Genomic DNA, 17,641 nt, shown 5'->3' with positions numbered 1-17,641 from the left:
TGTGTTGGAAGTATATATATATATATATTCACTGAAAAAACCATAGGTTATAGACCATATATAGTTAGGAATTAGCATTTAAAAAACCTTATTTTACTCACACAAAACCATTGAAATTCCATATATAGTTAGTTGCACTAACTATATATCACGCACCCGCAATCCACTGCTGATGATGTCACATATTACATCATTCATGACATGGTCAGTGACATCACTGATGACATCACTGATGACAACATCCAGTGATTATGTGTTTCTGTAAAGTTTAAATATGTTTTACATATAGAAGAATGAGTGGATGTATAAGTGTCTGAATGAAGGTTTTAGTAGGTGCGTGATTGACTGTATGAGTGAGTGATTAAATGTGTCTTACTAAATGCACGGGTTAGTGACTAAACTGTCTGATAGTGTGCATCAGTATGTCTGTTGTTGTCCAAGCTGCTGCATGTGTTGATCAGTAGCTATATAAGTAGCTATATGGGTTATTGATTGGTTGCACAAGTATTTGTATGGGAGACTGAGTGTGTGTATGGCTGGCTGGGAGGTGTGTGACTCTGTGCAGATCAATGTGTACTTGTATCAGTGATTCTATAAGAGAGTAAGTATGTGTTAGTATATGTTTGAAAATGTAAGGTACTCTATGTTTAACTGTGTAGATTAGAAAATGGAAGTGTGATTGATTCTTTACAGGACTGACTAGGTGTGTGAGTAACTCCATGGATGAGTGGCAGAGTGTGAGTGTCTGTATAGGTGTATGAGTGCATATGATAGTGTTGTAAAGATGAGTGATTGTATGTATGAATGATTGTATGGGTGAATGAGTGAATGTGTGTGTAGACGTAGGAATCAGTGAGTGCGTATGTAGTAACTAGTATTGGTGTGTCAATGGTTTCAAAAATTATACTCTGTATTTAACACTGGGTGTAACAGAGGTTATATTAAAGTGTGAGCAGATGCATTGTATTGTCACATGAATGATATCATCAGTGATGTGGTCATTGATGTCAAATGAGATGTCATCAGTGATGCAACTAACTATATATGGAATTTCAATGGTTTTGTGTGAGTAAAATAAGGTTTTTTAAATGCTAATTCCTAACTATATATGGTCTATAACCTATGGTTTTTTCAGTGAATTTTCAAGGTTTTGTAAATGCTAATTCCTAACTATATATGGTCTATAACCTATGGTTTTTTCAGTGAATTTCAATGGTTTTTTAATAGCAAATATCATAAGCTGTCGAATGTCAAGTACGTGGTAAGTGAAAACATTTTCGTGTTTATGCACACTGATCTGCTTTGAATGGTGCCCCCCCCCCTCATTTCTATTAGGAGTACTCTCTCTTTGCACATAGTGAAGGGTAGTTAACGCAGGCCTTTGCCCCCGTTGTAATACGTCGTGCCTGCTTCTCTCTCCATTTGATTGATTGTTATCCAAGTATTTACTGTTTTAGAATTGGTTCTCTTTGGTTCATTCTCTATTTACAAACAAACACAGAGTCGCAATACTCTGTTTAGTCTTTGCAGATAACGAAAAATCGTGTAAAAAAAAAAGAAAAGGAATCGAGCAAAATCAGTAGGCCACTAATGGGATCTCTTTTTGACCTCGCTAAAATAGAAACATTAGGAACAACCCCTCATGACAAATACAAAACTAGTGAAATGAACTGAACTCCACACAATGATGGCTGCAAAACAGCTCGGCTCCGCCACCCACCCCGCCCAAAATAACGATAAAAAGCGGCTGCCATGATTGGTTGCGGAATGGCCACGACGGAGCTACGAAATGATGCTGCTCTCATGCTAACCCCAGCTTCAGTCTGAAACATCCAGAAACACTGTAGACTACCAATTCGATCAGTTCTGGTAGCGCCCCAATGTAACCCGGTAGAGAAGAACTAGCCCTCCCCTCTTTGACTAATGGTTCTTGTTGCCTGGCCCTTCTGTTGTCATTTAACAGAACTATTTAGCCTGCTGAAAGGGGTTGTGTTCCGACCGCTGGTTGGTGGACACATTTTGACTATATTCTGGACCTGCGTTGTCGCGTAATGCGTCATATGACGCGCCGCGTTAGCGCATCCGGAAGTCATCCGGGGCGCGCAGCGCGTAACGTAAGCATAACAAGTGATGTGACTTGTTAATAAAACTTTTCATTGGTTCATTTTACTTTTCTTATTCTAATGATGAAAGGCTTGGTCATATGACCTAAAAATTACGCTTTTTATTACTTCCGAACATTATTTTTTCTTAAATATATGTTATAATGTTCCAGGCTAATGTACTTTCCCGGAAAATTTACAACTGTCCTGCAAGTAAAATATATTCTTTTTTCGAGAAAAAGAGCGTTTCTTCGTCCCATGACGGAGCCGTTGAGCAAAAGAGGGTCGACCTGCTGTCTTAGTCGCCGATACGCCTGAATATGAGATTCTTATCGATCACTTTATGTTGCAGGAATAGAAAACACAACAGCCCTTGACCATTTATCTTTACTACGTTCCTTCGTATTATACCTTTTACCCTTCATGTAATTGGTCTGCTTTATTTCACTTGCCTTTTAATGATTCTAAAACAGTGACTATTATTAAAAACTTTACCAATGTATATACTACTACCATGTTTTCTTTTAAAAACCTTTATTGTGAAAATTTCATTATACAAATACGAGCCTATAACCACGTGGGCCTGCCACAGAGCAAACTGTAATCGTATATGATGAATAGACATTTACACTGTAGAAGAACGTAACGGGCGGGCCATTAGGTTGCAAGAACTAAGGTGTCTAACAGTTACGGAATCGGTGGACGTACATTTTCTAATTAAAATACGACAGGGCCAGTTACAATAAAATTATCTAGATATACATTTGCGGGCAAGTACCATGGGTGACGTTAATTCGAACTTTCAACAGTACAGTAATCAATAACACATCAGAACTTAATATCAATAGGGATGTCGAAATATTCAATCAATTCTCGTCCCCGCCCGCCATGTGCTTCAAAACTGCATACGTATCTCGTGATTTCAAGGTTCTGCAACCAGTACACAACAAGGAGTTACGAGTCCCATTTATTCCGGCGCCATTTTGGGCGAGGACGGGCAGGTCCAGGATATAGTCAAAATGTCTCTACCAACCATCGACTATGATGACGTTCATATGCTGTATTTATTAGAGTAACACTCATCTGTCCACATGAAATTAATTTGCCACAATCTAAACATGTCATTTTAATCTTTCCAAAGTTCTTCTAAATATTTGGGACCGTTTCCCTTGCCTCTGAAGCTCTCAGTGCCACTTCTTTGATGAATGAACTAGCAGGTCAGGGGTTCTCCTCCAAATCTCTCTTTTATGCAGCACTATAATTAATTGGTGCCACCTCTCCATATGACGATGCATGGTATAGTTACCACAACTATATTTTTTTTCGGTTCCTCTGGAGAGTTCATCGTGGCAGATGAAGCGTGTAACGTACCGGGCATTTACCTTTTTTTGCATGTACAGGAAAGGAAAAAAAAATCGAGCGTCCGAGTTCTAAGGTGTCCCAGGGCCATTTTAGTGGACCAGGCCCAAATCCAAAGAACAGCCATCTCACAGGCTAATGGGGCGACCCACGCCGAGTTTCAGCATTGTAGGATGACCACACCAGTACAGCAACTTGCTAGACATCACCTCGGTGCCATCCGGATCTCGGCGCCCCACTGCAGATGAAGTGCCTCTCAACTATGAAACCACCACGGTGACATCCGGATCTTGGCGCGTTGTGCTGCCTTCGGCCTATTCGCACATCGGTCCGCTACTGACGCCATCTCACAGGCTAATGGGGCGACCCACGCCGAGTTTCAGCATTGTAGGATGACCACACCAGTACAGCAACTTGCTGGACATCACCTCGGTGCCATCCGAATCTTGGCATCTCAACGCCTAGTGGTATCTTCCATACAGAAAATCTTGTTACGTTGCCTTTGGCCCCATTCGCACATCAGTCCGCAACTTAGACATCACCTCGGTGCCATCCGGATCTTGGCATCTCAGCGCCTTGTGGTGTCAGTCAGAAAATATTGTTGCGCTGCCTTTGGCCCCATTCGCACATCAGTCCGCTACTGACACCATCTCACAGGCCAACAGGGCGCCCCACGCCGACTTTTACCATTGTACGATGGCCACACCAGTGGCACAACTTGCTAGACATCACCTCGGTGCCATCCGAATCTTGGCATCTCAACGCCTAGTGGTATCTTCCATACAGAAAATATTGTTACGCTGCCTTTGGCCCCATTCGCACATCGGTCCGCAACTTAGACATCACCTCGGTGCCATCCGGATCTTGGCATCTCAGCGCCTTGTGGTGTATTCTCTTCAGAAAATATTGTTGCGCTGCCTTTGGCCCCATTCGCACATCGGTCCGCAACTTAGACATCACCTCGGTGCCATCCGGATCTTGGCATCTCAGCGCCTTGTGGTGTCTTCTACTCCGAAAATATTGTAGAAAATATTGTTGCGCTGCCTTTGGCCCCATTCGCACATCAGTCCGCTACTGACACCATCTCACAGGCCAACAGGGCGCCCCACGCCGACTTTTACCATTGTACGATGGCCAAACCAGTGCCACAACTTGCTAGACACCACCTCGTTGCCATCCGGATCTTGGCATCTCAGCGCCTTGTGGTGTCTTCAAATCAGAAAATATTTTTGCGCTGCCTTTGGCCCCATTCGCACATCGGTCCGCTACTGACGCCATCTCACAGGCCAACGGGGCGCCCCACGCCGACTTTCAACATTATAGGATGGCCACAGAAGTGCGACAACTTACTAGACACCACCTCGGTGCCATCCGGATCTTGGCGCGTTGTGCTGCCTTCGGCCTATTCGCACATCGGTCCGCTACTGACGCAAACTCACAGGCCAACGGGCGCCCCACGCCGACTTTCAGCATTGTAGGATGGCCACACCAGTGCGGCAACTTGCTACACACCACCTCGGTGCCATCCGGATCTTGACATCTCAGCGCCTAGTGGTGTCTTCTATTCCGAAAATATTGTTGCGCTGCCTTCGGCCCCATTCACACATCGGTCCGCTACTGACGCCATCTCACAGGCCAACGGGGCGCCCCACGCCGACTTTCAGCATTGTAGGATGGCCACACCAGTGCCACAACTTGCTAGACACCACCTCGGTGCCATCTGGAACTTGGCATCTCAGCGCCTTGTGGTGTCTTCAATTCAGAATATATTGTTGCGCTGCCTTTGGCCCCATTCGCACATCGGTCCGCTACTGACGCCATCTCACAGGCCAACGGGGCGCCCCACGCCGACTATCAGCATTGTAGGATAGCCACACCAGTACAGCAACTTTCTAGACATCACCTCGGTGCCATCCGGATCTCGGCGCCCAACTGCAGATGAAGTGCCTCTCAACTATGAAACCACCACGGTGACATCCGGATCTTGGCGCGTTGTGCTGCCTTCGGCCTATTCGCACATCGGTCCGCTACTGACGCCATCTCACAGGCCAACGGGGCGCCCCACGCCGACTTTCAGCATTGTAGGATGGCCACACCAGTGCGGCAACTTACTAGACACCACCTCGGTGCCATCCGGATCTTGGCGCGTTGTGCTGCCTTCGGCCTATTCGCACATCGGTCCGCTACTGACGCAAACTCACAGGCCAACGGGGCGCCCCACGCCGACTTTCAGCATTGTAGGATGGCCACACCAGTGCTGCAACTTGCTGGACACCACCTCGGTGCCATCCGGATCTTGGCGCGTTGTGTTGCCTTCGGCCTATTCGCACATCGGTCCGCTACTGACGCCGCCTCACGTGCCAACGTATTTTCTCCGCATTTTATACCCTATGCCGCATAACAGGTCATGTGACTTGTTTATAAAACTTTTCATTGGTTCATTTTACTTTTGGTTTCCTAATGATGGAAGGCTTGATCATATGACCTAAAAACAACACTTTTCATTGGATGAAAACTTTTTTTTTTTCCCCAACGATGAAAGCCCCACCTTGTTTCTGGATGTTTCAGACTGAAGCTGGCGTCAGCATGAGAGCACCACCATCTCGTAGCTCCTTCGTGGTCATTCCGCGAGCAATCATGGCAGCCGCTCCCCACCAGAAGCCTGCAGGAGTCGGGGCCCCCAAAACTTTTGATGAATTCTCAATGCGGAGGGGACGCTTTCGAGAATGGGGTCCAAGAACTAGCAGACAAGCGTCCGATTTCCAAGGTGTCCCAGGGCCATTTCAGTGGACCAGGCCCAAAAAGGAAAGAGCCTGCCGCCATTTTGAGAGTCCTGTGACAGCCGCCTATCGCTGCACCGCAAGAGTGGGCGCAACTCAGCTGAATTGCGGCTTTTGACACAGTGGACCAAAAACGGACGGAATGGCAACTGAAACGGTAAAGGGGCGCCCCACTACAACAGATGACACTCCACCTGGAGAGGCCCGTTCACACCGCCTCCCCCGGGGCGCCCCACGCCGTTATTCGGAGCAGCATTGTAGGATACCAAAACCAGTGCGGCAACTTACTGGACATCACCTTGGTGCCATCGTTCTGCTGCCTTGGAACTATTCGCACAACAGTTTGCTACTGATGACCCACCCCCCGCGACGCCCCACGCCGTTATTTGCTGGGTGGCAACTTACTAGACATCACTTTCGTGTCATCTAGATTTCGGCGCGTTCTGCTGCCTTGGAACTATTCGCACAACAGTTTGCTACTGATGACCCACCCCCCGCGACGCCCCACGCCGGAAATCTGGACGTTGTGCTGCGTTGGGACTATTCGCACAGCCGACCGCTACTTCGTTGTTTTTCCCTAAAAATGTTTATATGTTATTACTATTTTTGTTTTCTTGTATATATTTATAAATTATTAAAGTTTTATAATCTTACTACTTTGTCGGAGTGCTATATATTTTTAATGTGACACATAATTGTAAAAACTTTGATGTACAAAGAGTCATCCCTGGAATCTACCGCTTCACGCTCGGTCCCCTCCCCAATCACAATACAGGATGGTTTTCAGATAATAGCAACGCTTCTGCTGTGACGGATCTCATCGAGTGTGGGCCTTGATCTACTATAACTCCTTTGAAGAGGGGTGATTCTTTACAGCTGTTCAGAAAAGGGGGTGGTGATGAACAGAGTGTCTGAATTAAGCAGACCACTCTTACCCAGTCCAAAGATCAGGGCTTGATCCATCACCGTTATTTATCTCACTGCCCCATCCCAGCTCAGAACCTGGCTATATGCAAATTAGTCTGTCCCTGGCCCAGTGCATCATGGGAACAGGGCAGACCAAACTACCAAGCCAATTCTTCACCAGAAAGGAGACAAGCTACCGGGGACCGGTTTCTGGCATTTCAGCCTCTTCGGCCCGGCTTGCTTGAATCCTGATGGAGCAGTGAGAAAGGGACTCATGTCTGAGTATACCCTGCCACACCTATAGTGGCCAAAAACGATTCAGAAAAGGGGGTGGTGATGAACAGAGTGTCTGAATTAAGCAGACCACTCTTACCCAGTCCAAAGATCAGGGCTTGATCCATCACCGTTATTTATCTCACTGCCCCATCCCAGCTCAGAACCTGGCTATATGCAAATTAGTCTGTCCCTGGCCCAGTGCATCATGGGAACAGGGCAGACCAAACTACAAAAGCCAATTCTTACACTGGGAAGGAAAAAAGCTTCCGGGGACCGGTTTCTGGCATTGCAGCCGTCTTCGGCCCGGCTTGCTTGAATCCTGATGGTGCAATGAGCAAGGGACTCATGTCTGAGTATACCCTTCCACGCTTGGGGTGGACAAAAATATTTACAACAAGGGGTGGTGAGGGACAGAGTCTCTGAATTAAGCAGAATACTCTCACCCAGTCAAGAGATCAGGGCTAGATCCAACACCGTGTTTTAGCTCATTGCACCATCCCAGTTTCAGAACCCGGCTGTATGCAAATTAGTCTGTCCCTGGCCCAGTGCATCATGGGAACAGGGCAGACCAGACTACAAAAGCCAATAGCCTTCCTCAGCGCCCAAGATATTAACACTGCTTCCATAGTCACATAATGGTCAGTTCTGCTGCCCACTGATTGAAGCAGAGCACCTCCGCCCCCAATGATGATTACACACCACCTGTTGCCGCTCACCAGATTGTGATGGACTGCAGCACCCAGAATGCAGTATTCGGATTCCAGGTGAGATGGCGTTTATGTATGAATGTTACACAAAGTTATTTGGGCGGAATTGGAACTTGTGATGTTGGAAGCCCAATGTTAGTTCTTAAAAAAGCAAACAAAGTTCTCCCTTGGGTCCCCACACCGCTTCAGCCCGCGGGTTCAGGTGCAAATTACAGCGGGGGTTGACACGACAATGCACGTCACCCACTGTAAGGTAAATACCTCACGACAGCTCCATTCTTCTTCAAACACCGTGGCCGGCTCTAAAACAATCCAATACCTCGGAGCATACACTGATGCACTGGGCCAGGGACAGACTAATTTGCATACAGCCAGGTTCTGAAACTGGGATGGTGCAATGAGCTAAAACACGGTGTTGGATCTAGCCCTGATCTCTTGACTGGGTGAGAGTATTCTGCTTAATTCAGAGACTCTGTCCCTCACCACCCCTTGTTGTAAATATTTTTGTCCACCCCAAGCGTGGAAGGGTATACTCAGACATGAGTCCCTTGCTCATTGCACCATCAGGATTCAAGCAAGCCGGGCCGAAGACGGCTGAAATGCCAGAAACCGGTCCCCGGAAGCTTGTTTCCTTCCCAGTGTAAGAATTGGCTTTTGTAGTCTGGTCTGCCCTGTTCCCATGATGCACTGGGCCAGGGACAGACTAATTTGCATACAGCCAGGTTCTGAAACTGGGATGGTGCAATGAGCTAAAAAACGGTGTTGGATTTAGCCCTGATCTCTTGACTGGGTGAGAGTATTCTGCTTAATTCAGAGACTCTGTCCATCACCACCCCTTGTTGTAAATATTTTTGTCCACCCTAAGCGTGGAAGGGTATACTCAGATGTGAGTCCCTTGCTCATTGCACCATCAGGATTCAAGCAAGCCGGGCCGAAGACGGCTGAAATGCCAGAAACCGGTCCCCGGAAGCTTGTTTCCTTCCCAGTGTAAGAATTGGCTTTTGTAGTCTGGTCTGCCCTGTTCCCATGATGCACTGGGCCAGGGACAGACTAATTTGCATACAGCCAGGTTCTGAAACTGGGATGGTGCAATGAGCTAAAAAACGGTGTTGGATTTAGCCCTGATCTCTTGACTGGGTGAGAGTATTCTGCTTAATTCAGAGACTCTGTCCATCACCACCCCTTGTTGTAAATATTTTTGTCCACCCTAAGCGTGGAAGGGTATACTCAGATGTGAGTCCCTTGCTCATTGCACCATCAGGATTCAAGCAAGCCGGGCCGAAGACGGCTGAAATGCCAGAAACCGGTTCCCGGAAGCTTGTTTCCTTCCCAGTGTAAGAATTGGCTTTTGTAGTCTGGTCTGCCCTGTTCCCATGATGCACTGGGCCAGGGACAGACTAATTTGCATACAGCCAGGTTCTGAAACTGGGATGGTGCAATGAGCTAAAAAACGGTGTTGGATTTAGCTCTGATCTCTTGACTGGGTGAGAGTATTCTGCTTAATTCAGAGACTCTGTCCATCACCACCCCTTGTTGTAAATATTTTTGTCCACCCTAAGCGTGGAAGGGTATACTCAGATGTGAGTCCCTTGCTCATTGCACCATCAGGATTCAAGCAAGCCGGGCCGAAGACGGCTGAAATGCCAGAAACTGGTCCCCGGAAGCTTGTTTCCTTCCCAGTGTAAGAATTGGCTTTTGTAGTCTGGTCTGCCCTGTTCCCATGATGCACTGGGCCAGGGACAGACTAATTTGCATACAGCCAGGTTCTGAAACTGGGATGGTGCAATGAGCTAAAAAACGGTGTTGGATTTAGCCCTGATCTCTTGACTGGGTGAGAGTATTCTGCTTAATTCAGAGACTCTGTCCATCACCACCCCTTGTTGTAAATATCTTTACAGCTGTGGCCATAAAGTACATCTGCAGGGCTAGCTGATAGCCTAGGACCGGCCTGGACAATCGGACACAGAGGAAAAGGAGTGTCAGAGGGTGCGGTAGTGAATAGGGCGAAAGGGAGGTGTCGGGCGGGCACAGGGTGTGATTCTCAGGGAAGAGCAGCGCAGATGGGGGGAGGTTTATTACCCATGCATAAGACAGAGAGCGGGGGTGACCACTGCCTGGGTGAGATGCTTGCGAGGGTGGGGAGCCATGCTAAGGATCGACAGCGTGCACAGAGTGGGTCTGGTCAAGGCATCTAAAATGGCTGCCGTGCACGACAAAAGTGTGGCATTTGAAAAAAGACAAGATGGCGCAGACAATGTTTTTCAACACTTCCTGATTTCCTTCGAATCGAACGTTAACAGACTTTGGGGCATATTACCAAAGTTAAGCGATATTTATCCCTAACGATGCATTGCAAAGATTTTTTTACCGTCAGACATTATCGCACATAAACCTTGCTATTATCAAGGTTTATCGCAAATACGATAAAAAACGACCGCAATGCATTAATATCGCTGAAAACTCAGCGATATTCATGCATTACCGAGCTAATGCTCTTAGCCATGTTATCCACCTCCCATTGGATAACATGGCTAAGAACTGCTCAGGACAGCTGTTACTTTTTGGAGATATTCGCGCTTATCTCGAATATTTCCAAAAGTTGATAATAGGAGATAGCGATGTTAGCGACTGTTTCCAGTCGCTAACATCTTGGCATGCCCACTTTGCATGTCATTAGTGATAAATATCACTCACATGCAAAGTGGGGCCCAAGATGGTCGCTATCTCCTACTAGCCGTCGCTAACTGGTGTTAGCAACAGCTAGGTAATACAGATATAATTTTATCTCCGCGAAGCGGAGCGCTGTTACAGATATATATCTTGTTTTTGAACGTTAATTTCTCAAAATGCACTGAAGCACATATATTGAGACCTAGCAAAGGCACATCGGGCTACCAGTCCCTAATATTTTACCAAGTTTCGTGCAAATCCATTCAGCCGTTCGATTATTATTATTATTTATTTTTTTTGCCCCGCGGGGCCATTTTAAAACCTCCACATCAAACCTAGGGGGTCAGCGAGGATCTACTATGCCCCCTTATGGTCATTTGCCCCTTCGCTTTGGCCTCCTCTTGTCTCTCGATCCTACCGAGAGACAAGATGGCGGCCGCTACGTACTGTTTGGAATGTTTACAGACACCGGAGAGCCAATCAGCTTCGCTTCGCAAAGCTCCGTAACGCGAAAAGTACGCGAAGCGGTGCGCTGTTACAGATATATATCTTTTTTTGAACGTTAATTTCTCAAAATCCACTGAAGCACATATATTGAGACCTAGCAAAGGCACATCGGGCTACCAGTCCCTACAATTTTGCCAAGTTTCGTGCAAATCCATTCAGCCATTCGATTATTATTATTATTTTTTTTTTTGCCCCGCGGGGCCCTTTTAAAACCTCCACATCAAACCTAGGGGGTCAGCGAGGATCTACTATTCCCACTTATGGTCATTTGCCCCTTCGCTTTGGCCTCCTCTTGTCTCTCGATCCTACCGAGAGACAAGATGGCGGCCGCTACGGACTGTTTGGAATGTTGACAGACGCCGGAGAACCAATCAGCTTCGCTTCACAAAGCTCCGTTGCGCGAAAAGTACGCGTCCTGGGACGCTGCCCGGTCCGCTGTTACAGATATATATCTTTTTTTAAACGTTAATTTCTCAAAATCCACTGGAGCACATATATTGAGACCTACAAAAGGCACATCGGGCTACCAGTCCCTACAATTTTGCCAAGTTTCGTGCAAATCCATTCAGCCGTTCGGGCTAAAAGTGAGGCCAACCGCCCTATGGAAAACTCAATGTTAAAAACACGTTTTGGGACCCCCCTTTTTTCTCGACCCCCCCTGGACGAAACCCCCCCCAATTTTCAGGGGCTGCTCAGAAACAAAATGTGCCATTTTCCTGAAAATTTCAGCCAATTCCGTCCACAAACGCCAAAGTTATTAGACATAGAATTTTCAAAAAACCCATAGAGAAAAAATCCTAACTATATATACCTACTGGCGACCGCCAGTAGGTAATATAGATATATATATATATATATATATATATATTCACTGAAAAAAACATAGGTTATAGACCATATATAGTTAGGAATTAGCATTTACAAAACCTTGAAAATTCACTGAAAAAACCATAGGTTATAGACCATATATAGTTAGGAATTAGCATTTAAAAAACCTTATTTTACTCACACAAAACCATTGAAATTCCATATATAGTTAGTTGCACTAACTATATATCGCGCACCCGCAATCCACTGCTGATCATGTCACATATTACATCATTCATGACATGGTCAGTGACATCACTGATGACATCACTGATGACATCTCAAATGACATCACTGATGACATCACTGATGACAACATCCAGTGACTGTATGTTTCTGTAAAGTTAAAATATGTCTTACATATTGAAGAATGAGTGGATGTATAAGTGTCTGGATGAAGGATTTAGTAGGTGCGTGACTGACTGTATGAGTGAGTGATTAAATGTGTCTCACTGAATGCATGGGTTAGTGACTAAACTGTCTTAATTTGTGCATCATTATGTCTGTTGTTCTGTAAACTGCTGCATGTGTTGATCATTAGCTATACGAGAGGCTATATGTGTTATTAATTGGTTGCCCAAGTATTTCTATGGGAGATTGAGTTTGTGTGGGGGTGGCTGGAAGGTGTGTGACTCTATGCATAGATATGTGAGCAGTTTATTCACTAGGTGTATGAGTTCAAGAGTGCATGTGGAAACAGCTACATGGGCAGTTGACTGTGTGCATGAGTGTATTGATGAGTGAATGGATATCTCAATGCTACATGTCATAGTAAGTACATATGTAAAACACAGTACATGTGAGAGTTGGCATATATAAATAACTGTGCATGAGAGCCACTGAATGAGTGAGTGGTTGTATCGATCATTGTGAACTTGTATCAGGGATTGTATAAGAGAGTAAATATGTGTTACTATATGTTTCAATAAGTAAGGTGTGTTTAACTGTATAGTTGAAGAAATGGAGGTGAGATTGTTTCTTTGCATGACTGACTGGGTGTGTGAGTAACTCCATGGATGAGTGGCAGTGTGTGAGTGTCTGTATACACTGAGTGTATCTAAGGTTATATTAGAGTCTGAAGAGGTTTATCGTATTAGCACAAGAATGATGTCAAATGAGATGTCATCAGTGATGTCATCAGTGATGTCATTTGAGATGTCATCAGTGATGTCATCAGTGATGTCACTGACCATGTCATGAATGATGTAATATGTGACATGATCAGCAGTGGATTGCGGGTGCGCGATATATAGTTAGTGCAACTAACTATATATGGAATTTCAATGGTTTTGTGTGAGTAAAATAAGGTTTTTTAAATGCTAATTCCTAACTATATATGGTCTATAACCTATGGTTTTTTCAGTGAATTTTCAAGGTTTTGTAAATGCTAATTCCTAACTATATATGGTCTATAACCTATGGTTTTTTCAGTGAATTTCAATGGTTTTTTAATAGCAAATATCATAAGCTGTCGAATGTCAAGTACGTGGTAAGTGAAAACATTTTCGTGTTTATGCACACTGATCTGCTTTGAATGGTGCCCCCCCCCTCATTTCTATTAGGAGTACTCTCTCTTTGCAGATAGTGAAAGGTAGTTAACGCAGGCCTTTGCCCCCGTTGTAATCCGTCGTGCCTGCTTCTCTCTCCATTTGATTGATTGTTATCCAAGTATTTACTGTTTTAGCATTAGTTCTCTTTGGTTCATTCTCTATTTACAAACAAACACAGAGTCGCAATACTCTGTTTAGTCTTTGCAGATAACGAAAAATCGTGTAAAAAAAAAGAAAAGGAATCGAGCAAAATCAGTAGGCCACTAATGGGATCTCTTTTTGACCTCGCTAAAATAGAAACATTAGGAACAACCCCTCATGACAAATACAAAACTAGTGAGATGAACTGAACTCCACACAATGATGGCTGCAAAACAGCTCGGCTCCGCCACCCACCCCGCCCAAAATAACGATAAAGAACGGCTGCCATGATTGGTTGCGGAATGACCACGACGGAGCTACGAAATGGTGCTGCTCTCATGCTAACCCCAGCTTCAGTCTGAAACATCCAGAAACACTGTAGACTACCAATTTGATCAGTTCCGGTAGCGCCCCAATGTAACCCGGTAGAGAAGAACTAGCCCTCCCCTCTTTGACTGATGGTTCTTGTTGCCTGTCCCTTCTGTTGTCATTTAACAGAACTATTTAGCCTGCTGAAAGGGGTTGTGTTCCGACCGCTGGTTGGTGGAGACATTTTGACTATATTCTGTACCTGCGTTGTCGCGTAATGCGTCATATGACGCGCCGCGTTAGCGCATCCGGAAGTCATCCGGGGCGCGCAGCGCGTAACGTAAGCATAACAAGTCATGTGACTTGTTAATAAAACTTTTCATTGGTTCATTTTACTTTTCTTATTGTAATGATGAAAGGCTTGGTCATATGACCTAAAAATTACGCTTTTCATTACTTCCGAACATTATTTTTTCTTAAATATATGTTATAATGTTCCAGGCTAATGTACTTTCCCGGAAAATTTACAACTGTCCTGCAAGTAAAATATATTCTTTTTTCGAGAAAAAGAGCGTTTCTTCGTCCCATGACGGAGCCGTTGAGCAAAAGAGGGTCGACCTGCTGTCTTAGTCGCCGATACGCCTGAATATGAGATTCTTATCGATCACTTTATGTTGCAGGAATAGAAAACACAACAGCCCTTGACCATTTATCTTTACTGCGTTCCTTCGTATTATACCTTTTACCCTTCATGTAATTGGTCTGCTTTATTTCACTTGCCTTTTAATGATTCTAAAACAGTCACTATTATTAAAAACTTTACCAATGTATATACTACTACCATGTTTTCTTTTAAAAACCTTTATTGTGAAAATTTCATTATACAAATACGAGCCTATAACCACATGGGCCTGCCACAGAGCAAACTGTAATCGTATATGATGAATAGACATTTACACTGTAGAGGAACGTAACGGGCGGGCCATTAGGTTGCAAGAACTAAGGTGTCTAACAGTTACGGAATCGGTGGACGTACATTTTATAATTAAAATACGACAGGGCCAGTTACAATAAAATTATCTAGATATACATTTGCGGGCAAGTACCATGGGTGACGTTAATTCGAACTTTCAACAGTACAGTAATCAATAACACATCAGAACTTAATATCAATAGGGATGTCGAAATAGTCAATCAATTCTCGTCCCCGCCCCCCATGTGCTTCAAAACTGCATACGTATCTCGTGATTTCAAGGTTCTGCAACCAGTACACAACAAGGAGTTATGAGTCCCATTTATTCCGGCGCCATTTTGGGCGAGGACGGGCAGGTCCAGGATATAGTCAAAATGTCTCTACCAACCATCGACTATGATGATGTTCATATGCTGTATTTATTAGAGTAACACTCATCTGTCCACATGAAATTAATTTGCCACAATCTAAACATGTCATTTTAATCTTTCCAAAGTTCTTCTAAATATTTGGGACCGTTTCCCTTGCCTCTGAAGCTCTCAGTGCCACTTCTTTGATGAATGTACTAGCAGGTCAGGGGTTCTCCTCCAAATCTCTCTTTTATGCAGCACTATAATTAATTGGTGCCACCTCTCCATATGACGATGCATGGTATAGTTACCACAACTATATTTTTTTTCGGTTCCTCTGGAGAGTTCATCGTGGCAGATGAAGCGTGTAACGTACCGGGCATTTACCTTTTTTTGCATGTACAGGAAAGGAAAAAAAAATCGAGCGTCCGAGTTCTAAGGTGTCCCAGGGCCATTTTAGTGGACCAGGCCCAAATCCAAAGAACAGGCCGCCATTTTGAGAGTCCTCTTGCAGCCGCCTGTCGCTGTAGCATCAAGAGCAGCCAAAACTCAGCTGAATGGCAACTGAAACGGTAAAGGGGCGCCCCACTACAGCAGACGAGCCTCCACCTAGGAAGGCCCATTCACGCCGGCTCCCCCCCCCTTCGGGCACCCCACGCCGTTATTCGGAGCAGTATTGTAGGATGGCCACACCAGTGCGGCAACTTGCTAGACATCACCTCGGTGGTAACCGAATCTCAACGCCTTGTGTTGTCTTCTATTCAAAAAACATTGTTATGCTGCCTTCGACCTATTCGCCGCAAGTGCGTACACAACTCAACTGCATAGCTTGCTAGACACCACCTCGGTGCAATCCGGATCTTGGAATGTCAGCACCTTTTGGTGTCTTCTCTTCAGAAAATATTGTTGCGCTGCCTTTGGCCCCATTCGCACATCAGTCCGCTACTGACGCCATCTCACAGGCTAATGGGGCGCCCCACGCCGACTTTCAGCATTGTAGAATGACCACACCAGTACAGCAACTTGCTAGACATCACCTCGGTGCCATCCGGATCTCGGCGCCCCACTGCAGATGAAGTGCCTCTCAACTATGAAACCACCACGGTGACATCCGGATCTTGGCGCGTTGTGCTGCCTTCGGCCTATTCGCACATCGGTCCGCTACTGACGCCATCTCACAGGCTAATGGGGCGACCTACGCCGAGTTTCAGCATTGTAGGATGACCACACCAGTACAGCAACTTGCTAGACATCACCTCGGTGCCATCCGAATCTTGGCATCTCAACGCCTAGTGGTATCTTCCATACAAAAAATATTGTTACGCTGCCTTTGGCCCCATTCGCACATCAGTCCGCAACTTAGACATCACCTCGGTGCCATCCGGATCTTGGCATCTCAGCGCCTTGTGGTGTCAGTCAGAAAATATTGTTGCGCTGCCTTTGGCCCCATTCGCACATCGGTCCGCTACTGACGCCATCTCACAGGCCAACGGGGCGCCCCACGCCGACTTTCAACATTGTAGGATGGCCACAGAAGTGCGACAACTTACTAGACACCACCTCGGTGCCATCCGGATCTTGGCGCGTTGTGCTGCCTTCGGCCTATTCGCACATCGGTCCGCTACTGACGCCATCTCACAGGCCAACGGGGCGCCCCACGCCGACTTTCAGCATTGTTGGATGGCCACACCAGTGCGGCAACTTACTAGACACCACCTCGGTGCCATCCGGATCTTGGCGCGTTGTGCTGCCTTCGGCCTATTCGCACATCGGTCCGCTACTGACGCAAACTCACAGGCCAACGGGGCGCCCCACGCCGACTTTCAGCATTGTAGGATGGCCACACCAGTGCTGCAACTTGCTGGACACCACCTCGGTGCCATCCGGATCTTGGCGCGTTGTATTGCCTTCGGCCTATTCGCACATCGGTCCGCTACTGACGCCGCCTCACGTACCAACGTATTTTCTCCGCATTTTATACCCTATGCCGCATAACAGGTCATGTGACTTGTTTATAAAACTTTTCATTGGTTCATTTTACTTTTGGTTTCCTAATGATGGAAGGCTTGATCATATGACCTAAAAACAACACTTTTCATTGGATAAATAATTTTTTTTTTTCCCAAACGATGAAAGCCCCACCT

The sequence above is a fragment of the Lissotriton helveticus genome, chromosome 4_1, assembly GCF_964261635.1.
Source record: "Lissotriton helveticus chromosome 4_1, aLisHel1.1, whole genome shotgun sequence".
NCBI lineage: Eukaryota > Metazoa > Chordata > Amphibia > Caudata > Salamandridae > Lissotriton > Lissotriton helveticus.
This window is presented reverse-complemented; position numbering follows the sequence as displayed.